Source organism: Sorex araneus, chromosome X (assembly GCF_027595985.1).
Source record: "Sorex araneus isolate mSorAra2 chromosome X, mSorAra2.pri, whole genome shotgun sequence".
In the NCBI taxonomy this organism is placed as follows: Eukaryota; Metazoa; Chordata; class Mammalia; order Eulipotyphla; family Soricidae; genus Sorex; species Sorex araneus.
The window spans coordinates 246723402-246750914 of NC_073313.1; the positions used below are offsets into that span (position 1 = coordinate 246723402).

At 36.0% G+C, this 27513-nt stretch overlaps 1 protein-coding gene and 1 non-coding gene across 2 annotated transcripts in view; both read left to right on the forward strand.

Annotated features, from left to right (window-relative positions):
• Positions 1 to 27513, forward strand: part of SPAG16 (sperm associated antigen 16) — a 984605-nt gene that overhangs the window by 785336 nt on the left and 171756 nt on the right. The gene's annotated exons all lie outside the window — the stretch shown is intronic.
• On the forward strand, positions 7792 to 8003 carry LOC129400341 (small nucleolar RNA U3). The gene has a single exon (XR_008627599.1). It is a non-coding gene; the product is annotated as a small nucleolar RNA U3 (small nucleolar RNA).

Genomic DNA, 27513 nt, shown 5'->3' on the forward strand with positions numbered 1-27513 from the left:
AAGTGCTTTCTTTGAAATGATCCCTATTAATCCAATAGTTGGAATTCAACCTTTCTAGATGGTTGAGTCATGCTGTACCTTAGCCCTACTGTCATAATATAACAAAACTATAAACCAAAATGTTATCTTCAACTCATTTGTAAGGGGTATGATTTGCCTATTTGTGTTCATATGCCTATTTATGTTCAACCCTTATTCTAATCATCAGATAGCAGTTACAAAATTTAGGTGTTTGCTCTTAAGAAATTCCTGAGTAAAATGATATAGATAGAATTTACCAAAGCAGCAAAGTAACTAAAAAATTGCTAATTGTTTCCCCGCCCCCATTACTGCCTGACTTTTCCCTTTTCCTATTTCCTTTCATCCTCTTCACAATTGATTGTTTATCCCATATATTAAGTAACACTGTCATCCTATTGTTCATTGATTTGTTCGAGTGGGCACCAGTAACATCTCCATTATGAAACTTGTTGTTACTGTTTTTGGCATATCGAATACGCCGCAGGGAGCTTGCCAGGCTCTGTCATGCAGGCGGGATACTCTCAGTAGCATATATTTTGCAATGATAAAAATGATTTGTATCCTAATTATTTCCCATAAAGGTATTTCTATTCCCTCAACAATGGAAACCCATCATTTTTTGTCTATCTATTTTGTCTTCTCAAATACAGGTTCAAAAGGATCGCTTTGTTATCATTGAAGATATTTATAGAGCTTAGCTCTTATGTATAAACATGCCCAACTTAGATGCTTCTAAAGTACAGAGTTTTCAAATGCTTTTACTTTGGGGATTTATTTAGCATAAAGCCATCAAATTTTGTTGACAATTGAAATACAATGGGTAAGATCAGTGGTTTTTGAGTCAAAAATACCTGAACCTGAATTCTGCCTAGCCCTTCAACATTTCTGTGAAATTAATAACTATGTAACTACAGAAAAAGTAGCTTATTTTGTAAAATGTATATTGCTATCCTTATAGCTTTGTCGTTGGGGAAGAAAATAAATGACTATAACACTGCCTGTCATGTAGTAAACGTTCATTAAGTCTATATTAGTGGTTTCATTTGTTTTTTTATGGTTTACTTTTCTGGAACCCAATTGCTCTGGTTTTTATTATCCTTTCTGACTGCCACAATACCTATATAGATCTTTCTTTTCCCAAAAGCTATGATAGAATTTTAAAGATCCAAGTTTAAAAGATCTTGTTCTACCTGGTACCGGCTAAAAATGGATTTCTTCACAAGTACTTCTCCCTGACAGGATGTAGTCCTCTTCACATTAATTTAGACTGTTTCTATTTCATCTCTTCTTACACAATGTCCTTGAGACATACCCGGTATATTGGATAAAAACAAAGAGCAAAAAATTTCCAGCCTAATTACAGGGAAGAAGGGCAGTACCTATGAGAGATGGGGATTTGGTTGAGCCTCATGCCCACAACCCATTACCCTGAGTTAAACAGAAGCATGAGATGAGTCCCTGACTCACTTGAAGTTTTGAGATATATGTTAACTTTAAGCTATTTAGATGATATGGGAAATCTGTGTGCATGGGCTAGAGTCAGGGTTAAAAAAATTACTAATAATCCCTAAGAACCTAAATTTTGCTCTTGTCTTTTCCTCTATGATGCCCTGATATAGTGTCATGTTGCCTGGAATATGACTTTGCTTTTGGTCTTATTTTATCAAGTGGTGGAAGTTAATAATCCTGGACTCAGGTTGTTATTTCTAACATGAGAAATTCTACAAATTGGTTCTTTACTGGTTAAAAGTCCGATAACAATGATGTCTTGTAGTTATCCATAAATATTAGTACTTCTACATTGTACTAAGCCCAGTTGAGCTTATTAATATCCAACATCTTCAGGTAATAAGATTACCTGATGCAGTGTCACTCCTGGAGGGCTGGAAGACTATATTTGGTACCAGGAATTGAACCTGGGCCATCCACATGCAGGATACGGACCCTATTCACTGTATTATCAGTTTGGCCCCTATATGTGTTGTTTAAATGTAATAATCACCTGGAGTTTTAAAAAGTCCATCACCTTGACTTGTCAGCTCATCTTTGCCAGACCCACTCTTGAAATGATCCACCTTGTCAAGAACAATACAAATTTTAATGCCTGCAATAAACCCCAGATGCTGAACAAGATCAGCATCTGAAATCAATACTCCATTCTACAGCTTTCTTAACCTGTTTCATCAGTTTGAGTAGGAATGATTTGTATCAGTTGCAACTCTACTTCAGTCCAGGAAGGGGAGAAGGGTCCTATTTCCAGTGAGTAAAGAAGAACTTCATAAGATTCTGCATAAAAGCATTTCTTAGAACATAGTGATGACTTTGAATATTTGGTAATATCATTTTGGTTGCATATGATACTATATCTGCATTAACAGTTGCTAAAAAATGTTTTCAAGGGGGAGGCTGAAAGATAGTACAATGGTTAAAGTGCCTGCATCTAATACGATTTAATCCACAGCCTCCTATAGCCTCCTTGACATCACTGGTATAACCCAGAAGGTGACAAGTCATTGAAGAGTGTGGTTCTGGAGGTCTCCTGATACCACAAAGGTGTCTCTGGTGGCCCATAGACCACCAGGGCCAAGCGACACCTTATTTTAATGGCTCTTGCACTGAACCCCAGACCTTTTGACGGAATATTTCTAGGAGTAACCCATGACCCTCTGAATACTGTTTAGGAAATCACCTCAAAAATGTCTTCCATGGACCAAAGCGATACTACAGAGGGTAGTGCTCTTGCCTTGCATGTGGTCAACTAGGGCTTGACCCCCACTATCTCATAAAGCACCTCAAGTCTTCCAGGAATGATTCTTGAGTGTACAGGCGGGAGTAACACTTGAGCATTGCTGGGAATGGCCCCCAAACCAAAAGCAAAATAAACAAAATGTTTTTCCAGGGTATTATTTGATCATTTATATAACTAGAGGTTAATATATTCATGTAACCAAAACAAATGTACCCCATAAACCTTACATATAACAGGTAAAAAGAAATAATTATTTAGTTAATGTGAGGTTTTTGTTTTGTTTTGGTTTGGTTTGGTTTTGCCCTTTAAGGTAGACATGTTCTTGGTGGTGGTAGTGATGAATTCCTACCTTACAAAACCATTTTTGCAGGTAGATTCTTACCTTAATAATTTAATAGAGATCTTTGAGGAGTGAAATTGATAGGTTAATGTGATGTTTGGAGATTTGAAGTTTTTAAAGGGGTCTTAGTCTTTTGCGAGCACTAAGATTTCCTTATTAGAGTTGAATTTTGTTTTCATTTAGAATGCTTTTTATGATAGAGCTTAGGCTCATTTCTAAATACGAAATACCCTTTTTCCTTGAATGTATTCTATGATGCTCATATCATTCAATTAAAGCATCAAAGTAATAAAGCTAAGTGATAAGAGTACCTGTCCTAAAGGGAAGAGAACCTGGGTTCAATCCCTGGAACCCACTCCCAAAACACAGAAATTACATCGCGAAGTAAATTCCCAGCCATTTAATTCCATGAAAAAAGTATTTGTAACATCTCCACCTTATTTATATATGCTCTTCCTTTTGCCTCAAATACCTTTCTTTTTCCTTCCAATATTTTTAATTAAATAAATTCTTTAAATTTAAAATACATTACCCAGTTGCTGTTGATTCTTTTCCCTACCATTTCTTCTAGATAAGTCATTTCTTTCTTCTTTACCTTGTAGAGCTTATTCTGTTTTGTGTCACTGGGATTCATTTTTAACTCATTAGAGTTGGTTTTTTTTCCCTAACTTTCAAGTTATTATTTGAGAGCTATTTTTTTCTTAGGCTGATCTAAATTTTACTGGTCCTGATGTTTACACAATATAGGATGACTTCTTTAATATATAAAGTCAGGTTTACTTATGCAGAATTAAGACAACCAACATAACAAATAACTGCTGGAGTTAAAGGATTCCAACATCATTTTCCTAATATCTTTTTAGTCAATTTTCTAGAACACATACAAAGAAATATTTCTTAGTCAAAACCTGGATTTGCCTGTCACATAGAAATCTTTGTAGCTATCAGACTCTTACATTTTTTTAACTGAGGGGCCCAAAAGCTGAGATTTATTACCTTTATGGTAAATCTGCTTATTTTAGCAAGTACCTCCAGTGCCTGGTACAATATACTCTCATAGAAAGTACTTAACAAATGTGAGAACATTATACTTTATTAAACATTAAAAATTCCTTTGCCCTTTTGTCTTCTTATAGAAAATAAAAATGGTACAAGAACCTGCAACCCCCTCTACCCCGGCTAACCCTACCAGTGTAACTTAGATAAGATTCATGGATTTTTCCCTTGTTTACATAAGATAAAATCAGACTTTCAGACTCATCGTGAGAGTACAAAATGACTAGCTGAAAATTTTGTTTCCACTGACCAACTAGAACAACATTTTCCCGTAGCTTTTGTCCTCTGTACAGACTCTTGAAGATAGACTCACTTCCATCAGCAAAGGGTCCCTCTTAAGATGGACTGGCTTCAGAGCAAGACATTCTCTGTCTGATCTGTTGTGCTGTGATACCATTCTTTCATTTCTCCTGTCCACAGCTGGTTCTGTCTTGCCTCATTTTTTTTACCTCTCTCTAAAAGAAATCCATTTTTGTCTCACTACAAAGAAAGTTTGTAGAACTTATGACCATGAGGTGAGCTATTATAAATAGTCCATCCCACTTACCAGCGTGGGAGGGTTCCTTGCTTAAGATTTCTGAATAGTACTTCCATATAAATTGTAGATTTGTTATTTGATAGTGTAATTACTGAGGGGGGGAGGGAGTTAATGAGCAAAAGTGAATTCCTAACAAAGCAGCCAGCCTCCTTGGAAACTCCTTATGCTTCTGCCATGATATACAGTCACTCTCATGATTCTCAGCAGACTGCTTTTATGTACTATTTTCATGCTACCAGCCCTTCTCTGCCAGTCATAACTTTAAACTTAATTTGTCAATATTATCAAGAGTACAGTCATCTAACTTTATGGGAGCTTTAAGTCTCACCTTCCTCATGATTTACTCTATCTCCTAATCCATTCCGAATTTTTCCTGGCTGAGGTCCCAAGAAAACATCACCCATTTTCAGCAATTACAATAGATGAGGTAAGGTAGATTTGAGAGGCCTGGGAAATAACCAATTGCAAAAAGTTAGAGCCAGACTACCTCAGATGCAGTAATTGTATGTAATGACTTGAAGGTACAAATTGGAAATTCAAGCCTGAGGACAATAAAATAAGCTTAATTTTAGTTTAACTTGGTAGAATAATGAAATGTTGGAACACTTCCACCTCTGCCTTAGACAGAAGTGGATGCATTTGACCAAAATAGTGAAAAGCTTGATGCCAATGGGGGCATGTTAAAAAATGTTTAGGGTATTTGGGTAAATAGAGTTAGAAAGAAATTGCAAAGCAGGAAAACAAAGCTAATTAGAAGATAGTCTGAGGAAAAAATGCAACTTGTAGGTAATCAGGATTCTGATTTGCAGAACTGCTAGAAAAACTAAATGTGTTCAGAACAGATATTGAATAGGATAAAGATCATAAGCTCTGATTTTTTTTTTTTGCTTTTTTTTTTTTTTTTGGTCACACTGGCGATGCTCAGGGGTTATTCCTAGCTCTACACACAGGAATTACCCATGGAGGTGCTCAGGAGACCATATGGGATGCTGGGAATCGAACCCGGGTCAGCTATGTGCAAGGCAAATGCCCTACCCACTGTGCTATAGCTCCAGCCCCCAATAAGCTCTGATTTTTATGTTTAAGTTTTCAGATATTGGCAAAATGCACCACCAGTATCGCCCTGTGAAAAAGTGCAGGGATTATAACTGGGAGACTTGAACACTATGTTTCTTGAACATTTAATAGTCAATATCTGAGAATATTTAAGAATATCAAGTAGTAAGTGTGTTTTCCTTTTGTTGGTTGAAGTTGTAGCACTGTAGCACTGTCATCCAATTGTTCATCGATTTGCTCGAGCGGGCACCAGAAAATATGGGAAAATTCTACCAAGAGCACATAACGTGATTGTAATATTTTTGCAACAAGACCATTTTACAGTCATTATTTTATAGGTTAGCAAACACAAGCTTCATTAATATTAAATCCATTATTTCTGATAAGTAACAAATGCTTTATAAGAACCAAAAAATGTACTTATATTTTACAACCTCACATTTTACAAAAGTGTAAAAAGTTCTAGTTATTAAAAATTCAAAAGGTTAACATTTTATACATAAGAAGAGCAAGGCACCAAATGGATTTAATAGGAGATAAAGGGTAGAGCATGCAATGCTCTGGCTTTAGAATCTAATTGTTCCTCTACCTTTAGACAATCATATTTTAGTGCTGTCCCATGCCTCACTTGTCTTGCTGCCTCTTATCAGACCTCCTGTTCGCATGTTAATTGACTTGGGAAAAGCAGAGGGAAGAAGAAAAAGGAGTGGTGGAATTAACGGACCCTGCATATTTGAAAGCAAATAAGTGACTCCCATAATGCGAGTGCTTTAAATAACATTGTGCTCCAGAAGTCAAATCACCATCAACCTGCTTTTAAATTTTCATTTCCAAATAAAAATATGTTATAAAAATTTATGTTCCCAATCTTAAGAGGTCCTAATCCATAAAAGAATCAAATATATACCAAGTCAAATACATATTTGACTTACTCTGATAAAGTTCCATTAGACCATACACACATTCCCCATGGTGAAAGAATAGACCACAAATTTATTGAGTGATGGTTCTCAATTCTATAATGTCTTTTAGCCTTGGAATTTTCATTTAAAAAGGGAGATGGTAAGAGCTATTTATTCTAACCGAATTCAGGGAACATTAATAACTGGGTATGCCTTAAGAAGTGTCTTCTGGGAGCACTAAGATTCGGCTTGTATTTTGTTATGCTTTCTCAATTGTTTTTCTCCATTTTAAAAAAGTAAGACTACTGCTATTTATTTAGCCACTGATTAAGCTGACTGAAGCAGGCATGAACTCCATATTATTTTTTTAAAAAAATTTTAATTGAATATCCATGACATAGATCATTACAAGCTGTTCATGACTGAGTTTCAGTCATGCAATGATTCAACACCCGTTCCTCCACCAGTGTACACTTCCCACCACAAATGTCCCCTGTTTCCCTTCCACCATATGCCAACACCCTACCCTGACCCCAACCTTCTTCTATGGCAGGTCCTTTTCTTCTCTCTCTCTCTCTCTCTCTTTCTCTCTCTCTCTCTGTCTCTCTGTCTCTCTGTCTCTCTCTCTCTCTCTCTCTCTCTCTCTCTCTCTCTCTCTCTCTCTCTCTCTCTCTCTCCCTTACTGTTCTTTTGTGAATTATGGTTTGCAATAAGGCACTAAGAGATCATCCTGTTTGTTTAAGTCATTCAGTATTTTTATTGGAATGGTCAGTTCCCCATTTTTATTGAAAAACCATGATTTATAATACTTTTAATTGTATTTTTCTGCATGTTGTGTCATCCACCACCGTAGTATCCCTTCTATCCAACAATGTCCCAAGGACCCTACCCAACAGATCAGCTCAGTTCATGTTTTTTTTTTACCTTTTTTTCCTATTGAGTCGCCATGAGACACACAGTTACAAAGCTGTTTTCATGAACAGGTTTCAGTCACACAATTTTCTAACATCCATCCCTCCACCAGTGTCCATATCCCACCACCAATGGATCAGTTCCATTCTATAGACCCACTCAGTTCTCAAAAATTTGAATAGCAGAAAACTTTAAAACTCTTAAAAATATTTAATAATAGACTTTTTCTTCAGGGATTGTTCTATAGTACATTCCTAGAGAAGTTTCTTTGGTTATGTAGACTCTCTGAAACCATGAGGAGGAGGGAGAACACTCTCTCCTGAGCATGAATCTGGTTCTAGGTGTTGCTTTCCAAGCTGCCTTTTGCATTGATGATAGTTCTTCTCTTTCCTTGGAAGAGTGAGAGGGAGCAAATGCCATCTGAAGGGTTTGATAAAAAAAATAGCACCCAAAGGATTTTCAGCTATTTGCATTATCTTTTTATACTTTCTATATATATATATATATATATATATATATATATACTAAATTCAAATTTCTCAGACTGCACTAGGTTATTTCACCAATGTGTGTTAAACAAGCTCTAGTTAATAAGTAATAAAAAGACTTTTAAGAGAAGAAGCAAACAGAGGAACTATGATTGGTATAACAGAAAAGTAAGAGTTTGTGTACCCATAATAGGAGTATAGGCAACTCCAGAATGAAGTGCCCTCAGTTGCTTTGGAAAGCTTGTTATATGGGGTGGTTGGGGAGGTGTATTTTCCAAGCTTATTTGGTTTGAACTCTGAAGAGCCACTGTTAGGATCTTATGAATAAAAAAAAATACCTTAAACTTGAATGGTTTCTTCCTTCTCTGAGTCTTCCCTGAAATGTTTTTCTTGCCTGTGAATTATGTCCTTGGACTTTGAGACTGTATCTGGAGCAAAACTGGTAGCAGAGTAGTTCCTTTTATATCAAATATTGTCTCTCCAAATACTTCTTGGCAGTATGACTATGAAATTCACTGCCAAGCCTCGCCCAATACTTGACTATCTACTTCAATCATTTAAGATTTGAGTTTGGAGCCATCTACTATGCTGATGTACTAGAGTAAGTGTACTTGATAGCCTAGCTTGACTTCACTGTCTGTGTTCCAGGGTAATTTACTGGTAATCACTTTTCTTAGATATATTATTCTTAGAACATAGTCATAGTGGAAGTTTTGGCATTTGAGAAAACATTGTTATATTATAATAATGCTGCCTTGGGAAATCAAAAAGCCCACTACCAGTTCTAATAATGAAAATAAAGAGAAAGTGGGACTCTTTAAACTATGATATTTGTTAAAAACACCATATAACTCTGTAATTTACTGTGGTTTAATACTTAGGAAGTAATTAAGGATTCAGATGTGCCACCAAATGTAAGCTTTATTGAATTTTGTGAAAATAGACATATTTGTACTTCTGAAAAATTTGAGCATTGCATAAATGTCAGAAGTTTATTATATAAAATCAGTACTCAAATTCAAGGTAATAATAAGCATTGCTTTAAATTTTCTTTTAGTGTGGGTTTAAATCTTTGTTTAAAATATTTCGGAGGAGCTACAATACAATACAAATTATAATGGCATATTTATAAAAATATGAGATAATAAAACTTAGAACAATTTATTGATATATGAAGTACTATGTAAGATTTTTTGCTATTTTTATACTTTTTTAATCTCAAATACCAATCTCAACAAAATAGATGACAAGAAAGAAAAAGCAAGATAATTTATTGAATGCCTGCTCTGTGCCAGTTACTATTTTGGGTATTGGGAATAGAATCTAAAATAGAACTGAGTGGTGTATGTTGTACAGTACCCAATTTTGTTTCCCCATATTCTGAGAAAAAAAATCTCTGCTAGTTTTCCTTTGCCTCTCTGTGTATTTATTGTAATTTTCATGATCTTAGTCTCACTGAAATAAAGTTTCCTGTGAAACAAACTCACAAGTGCATCCTAAGTTTGAGTTCAACTATTTCTTTCGTTGCCATTCACTGATAATAGGATTTTTTAAAAAGTATTAACTTTATTGATAAACATAATTGGTATTACTTATCATTTAGAAAAACCTATGGAATATTTAACTATAGAAAAACATTAGTTTTATTTTTGTTTTAGTTGGTTTCATTTTGGAGTTTATTTTCTGAGGTTATTTTTCCATAATAGGTCATATTCAAAACAGTAACATATCAGAAGTACATATTTTGAAGCTTCTAAATATTTGGGAGAGTGGGCCATACCCAACTGTATTCCTGGTGCTAATCGGAGGACTTTATGGGATACCAGCATTAAGATGTGGGTCAGCCACATGCAACACATCTGCCTTATCAGTCAGGTTTATAAATTTGTAGAAAGAAATTTTTGAATCCTTGATCTGATGATGGTCTTTTAGTCTAAGTAGTTCAGAACCTACCCTATTCACAACCGTCTGAAACTTTCTTGGTGGCTTTGACTGGTAACATGTTTTCAGATATTGTTAATAATGATTGTATGTCTTATAAGGCACGAAAATGCATAAGTTTTGGCTGATTTCAATTTTGTTTATACTAGCTATTTTGAATCAACACATTTCTGCACATTCTTAATGAAGAAAGACTTGGTATATAACCTGAAACTTATGTCTTTGCCACCCCATTCCCAGTCAAAGTCTTTCTCAGTTTACTTGTTCACACCTTGTGTGTTATGATATTTTATACAAACTGCTTTTGTGGAATTTGATAGTTAATGTGCTCAAACTGTAAGATAAATTACTGATTTTAGAGAACCGAAGATGTTTAATTTTCTAATCCTTAGTATAATGCTGGGGAAACAAACTAAATAAAGATCCATAAGAATTAACAAAATATTTTCAATTGGCTTTGCACTTAGGATTAAACTAAAATTGATATGAATTATATATTAACTATATATGATTTTGCAATTTTGTGGGGATTTTGGCCTGGTGTTTTGAGCCACACTTGAAAGTTCTCAGGGCTTACTCATCTCTCTGCACTCAGGGATAATTCCTGACAGTGCTGGGAGATCATATGTGGTCTTGGGTTCAAATCGAGTTGGATCATACAAGGCAAGCCTATTCATTTGTGATGCTCACCGTTGAACCCAGTTCAGCAACATGCAAGGCAAGCATCCTACAAACTGCACTATTTCTCAGATATCGAGATTTTGCTTTATTTAAAAAAATCAACAAATACAATTTTAAAAGTATTTTGGTATTAAATATCATAATAGATTTTTTTAAAATACTGAGTGCGTGGACTGGAGCGATAGCACAGTGGGTAGAGTGTTTGCCTTGCATGTGCCTGACCCGGGTTCCATTCCTCCGTCCCTCTCGGAGAGCCCATCAAGCTACTGAATGTATCCCGCCCGAAAGGCAGAGCCTGGCAAGCTACCCGTGGCGTATTCAATATGCCAAAAACAGTAACAAATCTCACAATGGAGACATTACTGGTGCCCACTCGAGCAAATTGATGAAACAATGGGACTACAGTGCTACAAGGCTACTGATTGCATAAATATTTTTAAAAACTTGGAAATATAGTATCATGTCGTCTGCAAATAGTGAGAGTTTGATTTCTTCCTTTCCTATCTGGATGCCCTTAATCTCTTTTTCTTGTCTAATAGCTATCGCAAGTACTTCCAGTACTATATTGAAGAGGAGTGGTGAGAGTGGGCATCCTTGTCTTGTGCCCGATCTCAGAGGAAAGGCCCTTAGTTTTTCCCCGTTGAGGATAATGCTTGCCGTAGGCTTGTGATAGATGGCTTCGACTATCTTGAGGAAAGTTCCTCCAAACCCCATTTTGGCGAGGGTTTTCATCATGAAAGGATGTTGGATCTTGACGAATGCTTTCTCTGCATCTATTGATATGATCATATGGTTTTTGTCTTTACTTTTGTTGATATGCTGGATTATGTTGATTGATTTCCGAATGTTAAACCATCCTTGCATCCCTGGGATGAATCCCACTTGGTCGTGATGTATGATCTTTTTGATGAGTTGTTGGATCCTATTTGCTAGTATTTTGTTGAGGATCTTCGCATCGGTGTTCCTCAGGGAAATTGGTCTGTAATTTTCTTTCTTAGTGGTGTCTTTGTTTGCTTTTGGTATTAGGGAGATATGTGCTTCATAGAAACTGTTTGGGAGAGTTCCTGTTTTTTCAATTTCCTGGAAAAGTTTGAAGAAAACAGGCAATAGGTCTTCTTTAAATGTTTGGAAGAATTCGCCAGTGAAACCATCTGGGCCTGGGCTTGATACTATATCTAGAGAAGCCTAAAACCTCTACTAAGAAACTCTTAGAAACAATAGACTTATACAGTAAAGTTGCAGGCTACAAAATCAATACCCAAAAATCCATGGCCTTCATATATGCAAACAATGAGGCAGAGGAAAGGGACATGAAAAAAGCAATCCCATTCACAATCGTGCCCCAGAAAATCAAGTACCTCAGAATCAGCTTAACCAAGGAAGTAAAAGACCTTTACAAAGAAAACTACAAAACGCTACTCCATGAAATCAAAGAGGACATGAGGAAATGGAAACATATACCCTGCTCGTGGATAGGGAGAATCAATGTTGTCAAAATGGCAATACTCCCTAAAGCATTATACAGATTCAATGCGATCCCTATAAGTATACCCATGACATTCTTCAAAGAAATGGATCAAGCAATCCTAAAATTCATATGGAATAACAAACGTCCAAGGATAGCTAAAACAATTCTTGGGAAAAAGATGATGGGAGGCATCACCCTCCCCAACCTCAATCTTTACTACAAAGCAGTAACAATTAAAACAGCATGGTACTGGAACAAAGGCAGAGCCGTAGACCAATGGAACAGGGTGGAATATCCGTACACACAACCCCAAATGTATGATCATCTAATCTTTGATAAGGGAGCAAGAGATGTGAAGTGGAGCAAGGAAAGCCTCTTTAACAAATGGTGCTGGCACAACTGGACAACCACATGCAAAAAAATGGGTTTAGACCTTGACCTGACACCATGCACAAAAGTCAGATCAAAATGGATTAAAGACCTCAACATTAGACCACAAACCATAAGGTACATTGAAGACAAGGTCGGCGAAACCCTCCACGATATTGAAGATAAAGGTATCTTCAAAGGTGACACGGAACTAAGCAATCTAGTAAAAACAGAGATCAATAAATGGGACTACATTAAACTAAAAAGCTTCTGCACCACAAGATATACAGTGACCAGAATACAAAGAATATCCACAGAATGGGAAAGGATATTTACACAATACCCATCAGATAAGGGGTTGATATCAATGGTATATAAAGCACTGGTTGAACTCTACAAAAAGAAAACATCCAACCCCATCAAAAAATGGGGCGAAGAACTGAACAGAAACTTTACCAAGGAAGAAATACGAATGGCCAAAAGGCACATGAAAAAGTGCTCTGCATCACTAATCATCAGAGAGATGCAGATCAAAACAACCATGAGATACCACCTCACACCACAGAGACTGGCACACATCCAAAAGAACAAAAGCAACCGCTGTTGGAGAGGATGTCGGAGAAAGGGACCCTTCTACACTGCTGGTGGGAATGCCGACTGGTTCAGCCCTTCTGGAAAACAGTATGGAAGATTCTCAGAAAACTAGAGGTTGAGCTCCCATTTGACCCAGCAATACCACTGCTGGGAATATATCCCAGAGAGGCAAAAAAGTACAATCGAAACAACATCTGCACATGTATGTTCATCGCAGCACTGTTTACAATAGCCAGAATCTGGAAAAAACCCGAATGCCCCAAAACGGATAACTGGTTGAGGAAACTTTGGTACATCTATACAATGGAATACTATGCAGCTGTTAGAAAAAAGGAAGTCAAGAATTTTGTAGTTAAGTGGATGGGCATGAAAAGTTTCATGCTGAGTGAAATGAGTCAGAAAGAGAGAGACAGACATAGAAAGACTGCACTCATCTATGGTATATAGAATATCAGAGTGGGAGACTAATACCCAAGAACTGTAGAAATAAGTACCAGGAGGTTGACCCCATGGCTTCGCAGCTGGCCTCACGTTCCGGGGAAAGGGCAACTCAGAGAAGCGATCACCAACTACATTGTAGTTGAAGGCCATGTGGGGGAAGGGAGTTGCGGGCTGAATGAGGGCTAGAGACTGAGCACAGAGGCCACTCAACACCTTTATTGCAAACCACAACAGCTAATTAGAGAGAGAGAACAGAAGGGAATGCCCTGCCACAGTGGCAGGGTGGGGTGGGGGGGAGATGGGATTGGGGAGGGTGGGAGGGACGCCGGGTTTACGGGTGGTGGAGAATGGGCACTGGTGAAGGGATGGGTTCCCAAACTTTGTATGAGGGAAGTATAAGCACAAAAGTGTATAAATCTGTAACTGTACCCTCACGGTGATTCTCTAATTAAAAATAAATAAATTATAAAAAAAATAAAAAAAATAAAAAGATAAAAAAAAAACTTGGAAATATTTAAATATCCACTTTGAATAAAATGTGTGTATCAGTCTTAGAGTATCCAGTGAGACAGTCAATGACAATGACTGTTGTATAGAATATCTGTTTCTCATAGCTGATGATTTTGAATACACACCAACTTATAAATAAATATATGTTAAGAATGTAGTTTTCTTGCTTCAATAGTCTGAATATGTATGTCCATCCAAAATGCCTGTGTTGAACTAGAGATAGTACAGCAGGTAGGGCATGTGCCTTGCTCATAACCAAGCCAAGTTCAATTTCTGGCACCATATACAGTTCTCCAAGCATCACAGGAAGTGATCCCTGACAAAGAGCAAATGTTGACCCAAGTACCTATGAATGTAGCACCCAAATCAGTAATAATAATAATTAATAATAGTATTAATAACACTGTAGCACTATAGAACTGTCATCCCGTTATTCATCAATTCGCTTGAGCGGATACCAGTTCCGCCTTCTTTCGTCTCTGCCGCATGCTAGTGTAGCCTAATGGTGTCTGCTCGCTGCAGGAACAGAAAGTGAGGCCCATTATTGTTACTGTTTTTGGCATATCAAAATACTCCATGGGTAGCTTGTCAGGCTCTGCCATATGGGTGGGATACTCTCGGTAGCTTGCTCCACTCTCTGAGAGGGACAGAGGCTCCAGAAAAAACTGCCCGGAGTTAATAATAATAATAATAATAGTAATAATAATAATAATGATAAAAATACCCAAAAGGTATATGTTGAAATTCTTAACTTTCTTAATATCCTTTGGACTTAGGCTATTATGATGTGGGCAATTAAACTATTGGAGCAGGAATCTCATGAATGGGATTATTAACTATATTCCAGACATTCTCTTCTACCTTTGCCAAGTTGGCTTCCTGTAAGAAGATAGTGTGTCCTTACACACTGATTCTTCTGGTTCTACATCTTGTATATCTCAGCCTATAGGACTGTGGAGAAAAATTGGGTATTTGCCTTGCACAAGGCCAACCTGGGTTCAATTCCTCCATCCCTTTCGAAGAGCCCATCAAGCTACTGAAAGTATCTCGCCGACTTGGCTCGGCAGAGCCTGGCAAGCTACCCATGGCATATTTAATATGCCAAAAACAGTAACAACAAGTCTCACAATGGAGATGTTACTGGCTCAAGCAAATGGATGAGCAAAGGGATGACAGTGATACAGTGATGCAGTGATACTAATCCATGGTATTTTGTTAAAGCATCCTGATCAAAGTATTCTTTAGCACCACGTGGGAAAGTGACCTATGTAACTTTAAGCCAAATATAACCATTTAATCATCCACACAAACTATGTCTAATCCTTTTTGGTCAAATTATAATTTGACACTTTTCTCTCAGAAGAGAATTTTTATAACTCAGCCTGTGAGATAGAGAATCTAGTAAAGACTTTTTTGTTGTAATAAACATTTTTCGTCTAGACACATCAGCACATAGTTGCTCACTATGTAGACTTCTTATGCCTACTAATGTGATTATCAGGGAAAATAAAGGAAGTATCTATTTTTATTAAAATTCTCTGACTAAATTAGATAAAACATATATTTTTCAAAAGAATCACCCTGAGCATGCACCCTGGGATTCTCTAACCTACTACACTTTAGCTTTCTGGAACAGCTGAGAAATAACAGGGAACATGTCTGGTGCTAATTAAATGATATTTGGTGACAAAAACTTGAAGTTTTTTCAATTCCCAGGTTATTCTAAGGTAGGATGAAGGTGAAATACCAATTCTGACCAAATAGAGGTTCAGAAACTTCTTCAATTTTTTAGTCATATGTTGAGAACCATTTACTGAACAAAAGAAAAGACATTTGCTTAGTGTTTAAAGATAATGTCAAATGTGTTTCCTTTCATTTTTTAAGCATAAAATATGTTACAGAAGAACTTGATAATCACAAACGTTTGCATTTTGAAAGATTTCCATTGTTGTGATCTATTTTTATTCATTTGGATCTTCCTGGAGGGACTCTATCTCACTGGGAGGTAATCTATGTTTAGTCTTAACTCAAAAACTGAAAGCTCTTCAAAAGACTTAGGGGCATACAGGTCATTAGCAAAGAGCTGAAACTGAAGTATTCACTGAAGTATCCATTATAATAATGAATACTACATTATTATGAGATTTATTTTCCTGTAATAATAATTTTCCCACATGGACACCCTGCAATATTTTATTATAGTTCACTTTGAAACCTATTTCTGAATTCAAATAGTAATATAATATAATATTAACAAAATAAAATAAATTATAATAAATACATAACAAGAGTTTAAAATCAGCCAAATATAAAGTTGTTTTCAATCTTTTTCTTCAGAATAACAAAATGTCAACTATTGGAATAAATTTTGATTGTATTTAGGAGTTATTTTGTCACCAAAATATCAAAGTAATAAAATAGTCATTGTAATAATGTAAAAATAAATCAAACTTCAGTATTTATCTAAAGACTAGACTATGTCTTATGCATTAGGATTTTTTAACTTTTTACTTTTTTTATAATTTTATTTTATTTTTTGATTACATTTAATATTCAAACACTAATCCTTCCCTCTACTATATTTTGAAAATTTCCATCCCAAACCCCAAACCCTGCCCCCAAAGCAGAACCTAAATTGATTTTGTATTGCTTGTTATGAATAATCCACTAGAAATGATACAAAAGAGGTTTCTTAGAGAAAAATGTGTGAAGATTGTTGTATTTCACCCATGAGCCATTAAGCCCTTCTATAAGAGAGAAGTAACCTGTTGTCAAAGGTTGAATCTTGTGTGCTTATATCTATGTCTGTAAAAATATATCTGTCCCTAAGATTGGTTGACTTCTACTTTAAACCCCATCAAATGTGGTGTCCTACTCTTGGTATATTGGTGGTGTCGAGTATGAGATGTCCAGGAATAGGTTCACTTGTGGATGAGACCTTCTCCAAATGTGTGGAGTGTGCGTCAGCCATTGAGTTCTGGAGGATTTTGGCAATGGAACTGGGTCCATTGGGGCAGGGAGGAGTCTCACCTGCCCTCCTCTGGGTTTCTCTGGAATGAAACATCCTGGCACAGGTCCTGGAGGTACGTCGATGGGGTATCATTCTTTCTAATCTCTACCTGTTTCACCAGAAAAATCCAGCAAGATTAGGTGCTGCCAGAATTCATCACAGAGTTGGTTTTGAATGAAGTGGTGCATTCAGAAGTTTTTTTCTTGTCCAAAAAGTTTTTTTTAATTTATTTTTTATTGAATCACCATGCGGAAAGTTAAAAAGCTTTCAGGCTTAAGTCTCAGTTACACAATGCTCAAACACCCATCTCTTCACCAGTGCACATATTCCACCACCAAGAACCACAGTAAACCTCCCTCCCACCCCCCCACCTCCCCAGCCCCTCACCCCACCTGTGTAGCTGATAAATTTCACTTCACTTTGATTACATTCAATATTTCAACAAAAAAATCTCACTATCTTTGTTTGGAGTTCCCCCCCCCCCCAAAGTCAGACCTGCTGGAGAGGAAGCATTTGATAATTTGTTTTCCATTGCTGAGAATGAAGACATATGAGGTCGTGTAGCCACAATAGCGGCCATGAGGTTTTGGATTTCTGTATTTTAGTATTTTAGTAACTAAGTCCAGAGAAATTTCTGCCAGAAGTTGCATCATTGCTAGATCGTACCTCTCTGCTACATTATATTCCACATATGAGTGCAATCTTTCTATGTCTGTCTCTTTCTTTCTGACTCATTTCACTCAACATACCTTCCATGTTGATCCACTTATATGCAAATTCCATGACTTCATGTTTTCTAACAGCTGCATAGTATTCCATTGTGTAGATGTACCAAAGTTTCTTTAACCAGTCATCTGTTTTTGGGCACTCCGGTTTTTTTCTAGATTGTGGCTATTGCAAACAGTGCTGCAATGAATGTCCAAAAAGTTTTGAATCCCCCAGTTCAGTTAGGCAATTTACATGGGGTTATGACTCACTGTTTAAGATGCTAATTTCTTAATTAGCATCATATAATTTCCCCAAATAGATTATATATGTATGATATAATATTTAATTTCATGTACAGTTTTATAAATATTTATTAAGTGCTGTACTTATTCCAAAGCTGTATAGGAAATATTTCTGTGTGTAAGATATGATTCTAATATCATCAGATAGTTATATATCGTGTTATAGATGAACATAGATATTTTATGAGAATTGCAATATAATCAGTTCTGTGCTAATGTAATAGATGCAGAAATAAAATGGGACCATATCTCAGCTTTGAGTCCAGAGCAAATATATCCCAAGAGACATTTGAAATGGGTTTCAAAGGATAAGGTGTCTCTAGAGAGCAGACTAGGTACAGTTAAATAAACAAAGCATTCTGTAGAGAAAAACTGTTCCATTGTGTGCAGAATTTACAGCACAAGTATGATGACCAGCTGTCTGTAGGATGACTGTAACTTTAACCCCAGATCTTGAAGAGACTTGAGGGCTTTACTAAGGATTTTGATCTTGTTTCCAGGACAATGAGACTGCACCCATACAGTGTAATTTTGAGTTGTTGAAGACTATTGATTTCAAAGCTACTATCTTTGCTCTGACACCAAACTGCTTCATCATAGCCATACATCAGGGTTGTTTTTTTTTAAATTAGTCTATCTTATATTTCAAAAATGTTTCACAAATGCTGTCTCAACTTCTTAAAATTAGAACACTTGCATGTCCCTTAAAGATCGGTTGACTCGAGGTGACTCAGGGGTAAGGATAGGGGGTTGTGGACACTGTAACTGTCACTGTCATCCTGTCGGTCATTGACTTGTTCGAGCAGGCACCGGTAACGTCTCTTGATTGTGAGACTTATTTGTTACTGTGCTTGGTACATCCAATACGCCACAGGTAGCTTGCTGCGCCCTCCGAGAGGGGTGGAGGAATCAAATGCATGAAAAGCAAACGCCCTACCGCTGTGCTATCGCTCCAGCCACTGGAACAGTAACAAAAATGAAGTTAGGTAATGTGTATACCAACACCATAACTGTCAACATTATTGTAAATATATACTAAACTATAGTAAAAGAATAAAACAAATGCTCATTAGGACACATTAGTTATGTCTATTACAAAATAGTCATGATGACTGGGGTTTATTATTCCATTAATATGCATGACGATTTTATTTTTATATTCTAAATTTTATGCTATAAACATCAAATTATGTTTTATGTAAAGGATGTTCATAAAGACTTACAATTTCTCAAACTATAAAGTATAAAAATATATGAAAACCTTAAGAATTAATGCAGATAAGTGCATCACAGAACTAAGGATTTGGGTAGAAAATACTATGTAAATTATTACAAAAACAGTTTCTTTGTATATGATTAAGTGAAACAACTTTATTCCCCCACCTCACTGTATTCAAACTCTGTGGTTTGCAAAGTTGTTCATAATGATTTGCTACAGGTATTCAATATTCCAACACCAATCTCAAATCCACTGTCATCTTCCCTTCCACCCTTGTCTCTTTCCAACCACCCCTCAAGTATGCCACTGTAGCAGATGTACAATAATTTACTTTATATTGATTATTACCACTAATCGGCTAATTGAAAGATTCAAAAATATTTCAGTAAGAAAAAAAATTGTGAAAATTGTTGTATCTCACCATGGGGACATAAAGTTCTTGTCTGAGGGCTTGCTAAGCAGTGAAACAACTTTAGTCTTCAGGTTTACTTATAATCTTGGTAATTTATTTTATTTTTTAAGCCTGGTAAGTTTTTAATGCCTTATTATTGAAGTTAATAAATAGATACTAAAAACATTCATATGTTCAGCAAATTTTTATGAACATCCATATATAAAGGCAGAATCTGAAAATTATTTAATCTGTAAATCAATGCATCACAAACATACTGGTTTAAGCGGTGTTTATTATTTTTCACAAGTCTTAGTGAATGTCATCTGTTTTTCATTTGTTTTCATGGTATTGATGGGGCAGTCAGAGCTGTCTGGTCTAGGATGAACTTGGCTGGGATTCTCAGCTATGTGCTTTGGTCTTTTATTCTCTGGACAGTTAGACTGGGCAATGGTAGATATCCCAGAAAAAAGTAGAAAGAACTGCACAAGTCCTTCTGAAGCTTCTACTTTGTCAAATCTGATAACATCAGATTGTCTTAAGGCAAGCAAATCACATGATCTACCTCAGACCCAGACGTGCTCTCACCATTTATTGAAAAGAACCTCGAAGTCACAAGTAGAGGAAAAACCAAACAAACCACGTTACCCATATTGCACAAGCACAGACTCCAATACAGCCACCATTTCTCTGTCACGTCTCATGTGCAGAAGACAAGCAACTAAATCTTTATTTTCCAGTAAGAATTTACTTGAGGGGCTGGGGCCATAGCACAGTGGGTAAGGCGTTTGTCTTGCAGGAGATGGACCTGGGTTCAATTCCCAGCATTCCATATGGTCCCCTGAGCACCTGCCAGGAGTAATTCTTGAGTGCAGAGCCAGGAGTAACCCCTGTGCATTGCCGGGTGTGACCCAAAAAGAAGAAAAATAAATAGCTGAACTCTTTTCTATTCACAAAAATGTAGTGACTTCCCCAGAACTTCAGCGTGATTTTGAGTCTATTTAAAACTCTTCACAGATGTTCCCAAACTTTATCCTGGCAAAACCTATTAATAGAATTAGGGGTGGTGGAGAAAATTCAAAGGGCCAGTGCACATTCTTTGGCAGGAGGAGTTCCCAGTACCACATTATTCTCTGAATCACACCAGGTATGATCTAAACACAAATGAATAAATAATATCACATAAAGCCATATTTTGACCAACTAGTTGAAAAATAAAGGATCCTAAGGATTGATTCATGGGACCAGAGATATAAAACAAGAGGCAAATATCATGCATGCAGCTGACCGTGGTTTACTACACAGCATCACATAAGATCCCTGAGCACCTCCAGGTGCAGCCTGATCTTCTACCACAATCTGCAAAGAAAAGGGAGGGATGGTTATTCAGATTCAGTGTTTGAGAAAGGTAAAGATACTTTCTAGCTACACTTGATTCCCTAAAACTTATAGGGCTTCATTTCCGAACTTTTAAACAAACTGATCCTTGAAGCTTTAGCTCTAATTATTGTTATACCTTATGTTCTTATATTTATCTTAATTTATATCAGGAAAAAGCTAATTTGATAAATAAAAGATAAAATAATTCAAAGATGATTAAAATCTTAAATATATCTCAAAGAAAAAATAATGTGGCAGCCTGTGGTAACCAAATCCAGAAAATATATAACAGTGTTTTTCAGAATCTTTTAAAATTAATAAGTAATATATTTATTTGAATGTTGAAATCATATAAGCTTTATATGTAGAAGTGCTAAATTCTGTCTCTCTCTTGCTTTTCCAATGAACTTATGGTCAAATAGTCAAGGTTTCCCTCAATATCCAAAAGCAGAACTTCCTTATTGTGTATGATTCGGTAGATTATTTGGGAGAACTGAGAATTCGATTGACACTAATTTATATGGAAATTTTTTTAGTATTTCCAGGACCATGAACATTCCACTTGCGGTGAACAGGGGAAACCTGTAGTGATTATGGTAGTTTCAGAGATTCTGCATCTTCTATATAACTCATTCTGACTACAAAGCACGATCTGAGTAATTTGATGCTTCAATAATGTCAAAAGTAATAAACCAGAGGCAGTCTTAGGCACTGTTTCCATATTTGCTGCCAAATATTCCTAAAATACTTTTCAACAAGAAATGAATAAGTAAATAAAAGCCAATAATATTAATATTTGATTTCATTATTCCCAAAAGCTACATATATTTTATCTCCTGTCATCCTCGCTTTAACTCATTTCCCAGTCAGGACTGCAATTTATACTCGTTCGTCTACCACTGACAAACAGGTTGACATTGCATAACTCTACTTTTTCTGTATCATGATGCAGCTTCTGCTTTTTTCCCCCTGATTAACCCTCTAGTTGCATTCATTGCTCTCTGCAGTGGTTCTCTTGGCATAATTTAAAAATTTCAGCTTTCTGATGTAACTAGGAGTTTGTGTATTAATAGCAAACTTGCTTCTTGTAAAAACCATGCATATACTCGTATATGTATATCTGTATCCTAAAACCATTAATTTTCCTACCAAAGTTACTTTCTCCCACTCATAAATCAATCTTAGATTGTCTTTATTTTATCCAAGACCCAAAGCCAAGAATATCAATTAGCTTAGAGATAGAGACTGGCAAATTCCTTTGTTTAAGAAATTAACCTGAAATGTCCTTTCTTTCTACATGCGTCTTGCTGAGATTCTGTGCTGTGTCGATTTGTAAATATAAAAGCTTCTCCTAGAGACAGATGGTTATTTACAGTGTTTTCTCTATTATGCAGGATAAATTATTAACAAGAAAATAATTGAATATTGAATATGCCCTGGCAAAGAAATAATCTTTCACCAAGTCTGTCACAAAGTATGCTGCAAGCCTGCATTCCAATTAGTAGGGTAGGCCAAGTGGATTAATGTATCAAATTGTTCAAATTCATGATCCAAACCTACCTTCTTAAGAACTTAGCACAATTGTAAGTTAATTGTTATTCAAGTTTGTTAACTCTCTGCCGTTTCGAACTATATTTCATGACTCACAGACTTGAGTTAGAATTCAGTGTGCAGACTACTAAGAAAGTTTTCTCAAAGGCAGTTTGTTCTTTTTAAATAATATTATAGCACCACTGATCAAATAATATGTCATCTTGATACATAAAAATGTATTGTTAAATATTTTCCACATTTTTAAGTGTTCAAACTATTGAATACTAATAGATAAAGATTAGCATTAAAGATAAGCATTTTGCAAAGACTTCAATGTGATCCCAGTTAACACTGAAGTTAGACAACCACTGACCTCTAGCTTTTTATCCCTTCAAATAATTTTGTGTTACATGCCATTTACCTGCATTTGAAAAGGCAAATTACTGCAATCCAGGTTTATAATCAAGGAAACCAAAAGTCAGCAAATTTAAACGACTTTTTCAAAGTTCCATAACACAAATGGTAAGAGTATCAGTACTTGTTTTGAATTTTACTACCTCTGAGCTCCATTAAGGAACTCCTATTTTTTATACTTTTTTGGACATATATATATAATATATGCATATTATATATATATTCAATGATGACGATTATAGCTCTTGCTTTCAACTATCTTAAGATCTATTGGAATAAACATCAAAGCTTAGGTAATTTTTTTCTGTTTTAATTATTATAGCTTAAGTCACATGTGAGTTATTTTTTAGTTTTTGTTTGGGGCTTGGGGGTCACACCTGGTGATGCTGAGGCCTTACTCCTAGCTTTGTGTTCAGGGTTCATTTCTGGAGTGGCCTATAATGCAGTGATGAGGCCTGAAACTGGGTCAGGTATATGCAAGGCAGTAATCTAAATTGTACTATATCTTGGACCCTATGATTATTTCTTTAAAAATGTTTTTGTTGCTCAGAGTTTTGTCAGATATTTGCTGTGGTTCCAAGGGCTGCCCACGATGTTGTGGTACCCTGAACCCTAAAGGGGTACAAGCATCAGAATTACAGTCCGTGATATGGGTGTTTGCCACAGATTAAACTCAGGGATTCTTGTATGCATGGTAGGAAAGCAATTTCTGGCCTGCAATCATGGAAAATTTCAATGTAGCACAAAACATTCCACAATCGGTAAAGCCTGCCATGGACACAGGGAAAACTCTTTGGCTCTGATACTGAAGGAAGCATTGGGACACTTTCAGAGAAAGCTTCCTGAATTTTTGTAGAATCTTAAAGTGGAAAAGATAAAAGACCTTAACACATTCTATAACAAAACAAAACAAAACACCTTACAGCCAGAGAGATATTGCAGGGGTTAGGTGCATGCCTTGCACACAGCCGACTGATTCAAACTTCATTTTGATCCCCAGAACCACATATAATGCTCTGAGCACAGAGCCAGAAGTAAGTTTTGAGCACTGCAGGGTGTGGCACATGCCCAGACACTCCTGCCTGACAAAACTCAACTGAAACTATGAGGAAGAAAGCCTGGGTATAGATCCTTACAGAGGGTTAATCCAAGGAAGAGTTTCTAAATTTTCAAATATAATAGACATAGGTGTATTTGAAATTCATAAAAAAGTTTGAGTTGATGTTCTCTGTTGAGGTGAAATAATTTCCATTTTACAGCATAAAATTGTGTACGTGCAAATGTTTCTAAAATTGGAAGATACTGAAAACAAAAATAACTTGGGTATTTATTTCATAATTCAAAAGAATCATACATAATAGGTAACTTGATACCTTAGTAATCATGCAAAGGAGACATAATGCAAATAATGCCATTAGAAATAGTGCAAAGGAGCCACGATGCAGAGGAGAGAACATTGAAACTGTTGTAGAATAAATCATAATAATAAAATATCTATAACCTATAGATATTGCTCTGAAAAAGAACTCTTGTAGTGTTAATAAATATATTTTATTTTACCATAATTACAATTAAATTCTGAATAGTGATGAGCTGTTCCCTTTTGAACCGATTCACCTTTATATTGAACTTCTCTTACTTTTCAACACTAGACATAATGAATGTAAGTAAACTGGCAAATAGTTAATATATTGGAACAGATGGAGAAAAATAACTAAATCAGAATGACTTCCCTAAATTTTCAATATGTGAAACAATGAAAATGAAGATTTGATAGGCAACAGCCTTTCTCTTGCAATTATTCTACACTAGTGATCCCATGGTAGTTAGAATATTTTGCTTATTAAATTATATTGTTTGGGCTTTATTGCTACATGATTCTGGATAATATATCAGCTAGATAATTTCTACATTAGCTGAAATGAATAGCTAATATTCATAATAGATAAAAAATATGACAAGTGGGAAAAGTATTTTTAGATTTTGTGTGTGCACGTGATAGAGATGGGGGTATTTTTAACTCTTCATTCGTTCATCTAAATAAACTGAGTGCCAAAATATTTAAAAGACACATTAATTTGGCCATTAATCAAAAATGTCAAAGTTAGCTAAAGTTTTGATTGATTATGATGCAAATTTAGTTTTGCAACAAGATTAGATATAAACAAGCAAGTCAGCGATGTTAAACGTTTATTGTATTTTCAATTGTTGAAAACAACTGGTTTTCATAGGGATATTATGATGACTGAAAATGGTAAGTAATAGAATATAAATTTAATAAAGCTCTCAAATTTGCTCCCAGCAAGAAAATACACCACTTGTATACACGACTCTGCACTTGCTTGTTACAGGGGCATAAAATGTAGAACTAGAAACTCTCCGAAGGTCACAAAACGTCTGAGACACTATCACAATAGCAGTAGGAAAGCACTTTGGCGCTGTCTTGAAGTTCAATATTCAAGGTAGTTGCTATTGTTGTAACAATGTTAAATGTGAAGCCATTGAACAGGAACACATTTTAGAAACAGCAAATTTGGAATTGTGGGTCAGGTTTCACAAAATATACGTGATAAGCAAGGGAGGGGTATGTAGACCCATAGCATGAATGTTATTAAAAGAAGAGAGTTCAAGAGCACCTTCGTTCATCTGAAAATCCTTAACTACAAACTGCCAAGGAGATCTAATGTTGTTGATGATTAACTGCTTCAGCCTGTCTTTGTCTACAGTGCTTAATATTATCTGTTGTAAGGCCACACTCAGTAATATTCAGGGCTTCTTCTGGGCTCAGTACTCAGGGATAACACCTGACAGTGTTCAGGGGATCTTATGAGGTGCCAGCATCGAAATGAGGTCAGTCACATGGAAGGCCATTGCGTTAACCCCTGAACTTTCTCACTGGCCCTTGTTTTTAATGTCCTCTCTGGATCTAGACATGGGTAGCATAGACAGCCACATCCTAGAACTGTGATCCAGGAAGCAACTGAAATGAGGTCAGGATAACATCAAAACTTCTAAATCTGTGTTCTTTCAAGTAACCTTTAAACGTAGTTTCATAATCGTGTCATTACTAAGACATTATAGGAAAAATAAATATATAGTAGTTGCTTTTTTTTGCCTAACATATTGAATCAAATTGAGATCAAAATTACCTGAGTTTATGATGTATTTTTCTTTAAGTATTCTAAACTGGGGCTGGAATAATAGTCCAGCAAGTACAGTGCTTGCCTTGCAGAAGGCCGACCTGGTTTCTCTGAGCCCTAGACCCAAATGTTTCAGAAATGATCCCTGAGAGCAGACCCAGAAGTATTCCCTGAGCACAGCTGGGTGTGAACCAAAAACCAAAAAAAAAAAAAAAGAAAAATTATTTCAAAGTGATTTGAAATATATTATTACTATTTCATCAAATGCTGCAGGTTTACTTTGATGTATTTTTTTCTGATTAATGTTCTCATTTTCTCTGGTTTTCTTCACTTAATAATTTTCTCATTTTAAGGTGTTTTTTTTTAATTTAAGCATAATGATTTTTAAAGCTGCCAATAATAGAGTTTCAGACATAAAATGTTCTAACTTCCATTCCACCACCACCAGGGTCATACTGAGACATACTGAGACATACTTGTCTCTACCAATGTCCTCATCCTCCTCCCTGTTGCCCAGCCTACCTCCTAATTATTGTAGTTTAGGCTCCATGGAGCTTGGAGTGATACCACAGTGGTTGGGCTTTCGCCTTTCACGCGGCCAACCTGAGTTTGATTCCTCCGCCCCTCTCAGAGAGCCCGGCAAGCTACGGAGAGTATCAAGCCCGAGCAGCAGAGTGTGGCAAGATACCGTGAGTATAGGATATGCAAAAAAACAGTAACAATAAGTCTCTCAATGAGAGATGTTATACTGGTGCCTGCTCGAACAAATCTATGAGCAATGGGATGACAGTGACAGTGACAGGTTCCATGCCTACAGTAGTCGTGCTAGAGCTATTAGAAGTTTAGATATATACAAACACCGGGACTCTTCTCCACCAGAGAATTCTCTATTGATAATTGTAGCTTTACTGGTGATTTTGAGTTATTTACAGGGACTGTGGGAAATTCAGTTGGTTCTGAATTGATAACCGTGGAAGACTTTCTAAGACTATTTTGAGTCCTTAAACTATAATGGAAGAATAAATTAAAGGGAGGCACTCAAGTAGTAACTAAATCACCATTTATCTCTTAATAGGGAGTGACTCTTTGTGAATATGCTTTATTTGCTCAATATATTATAAAAGCACTAAGTACAAATCTGAACAGCAACTCAGATTTCTTTAAATTTTGCTAGAGTTTTGTTTATAGCAAACTGATATGGTGTCAGTAACATGCACACACATATACTTAAATATATATGTATATATGCTTTCATGTATATGGATATATATGCATAGATATGAATGACATAGATGAACCTCAATGTATATTCAATGATTTTAGAGTCATTCTGCTCTTTCTTCTTTGGTA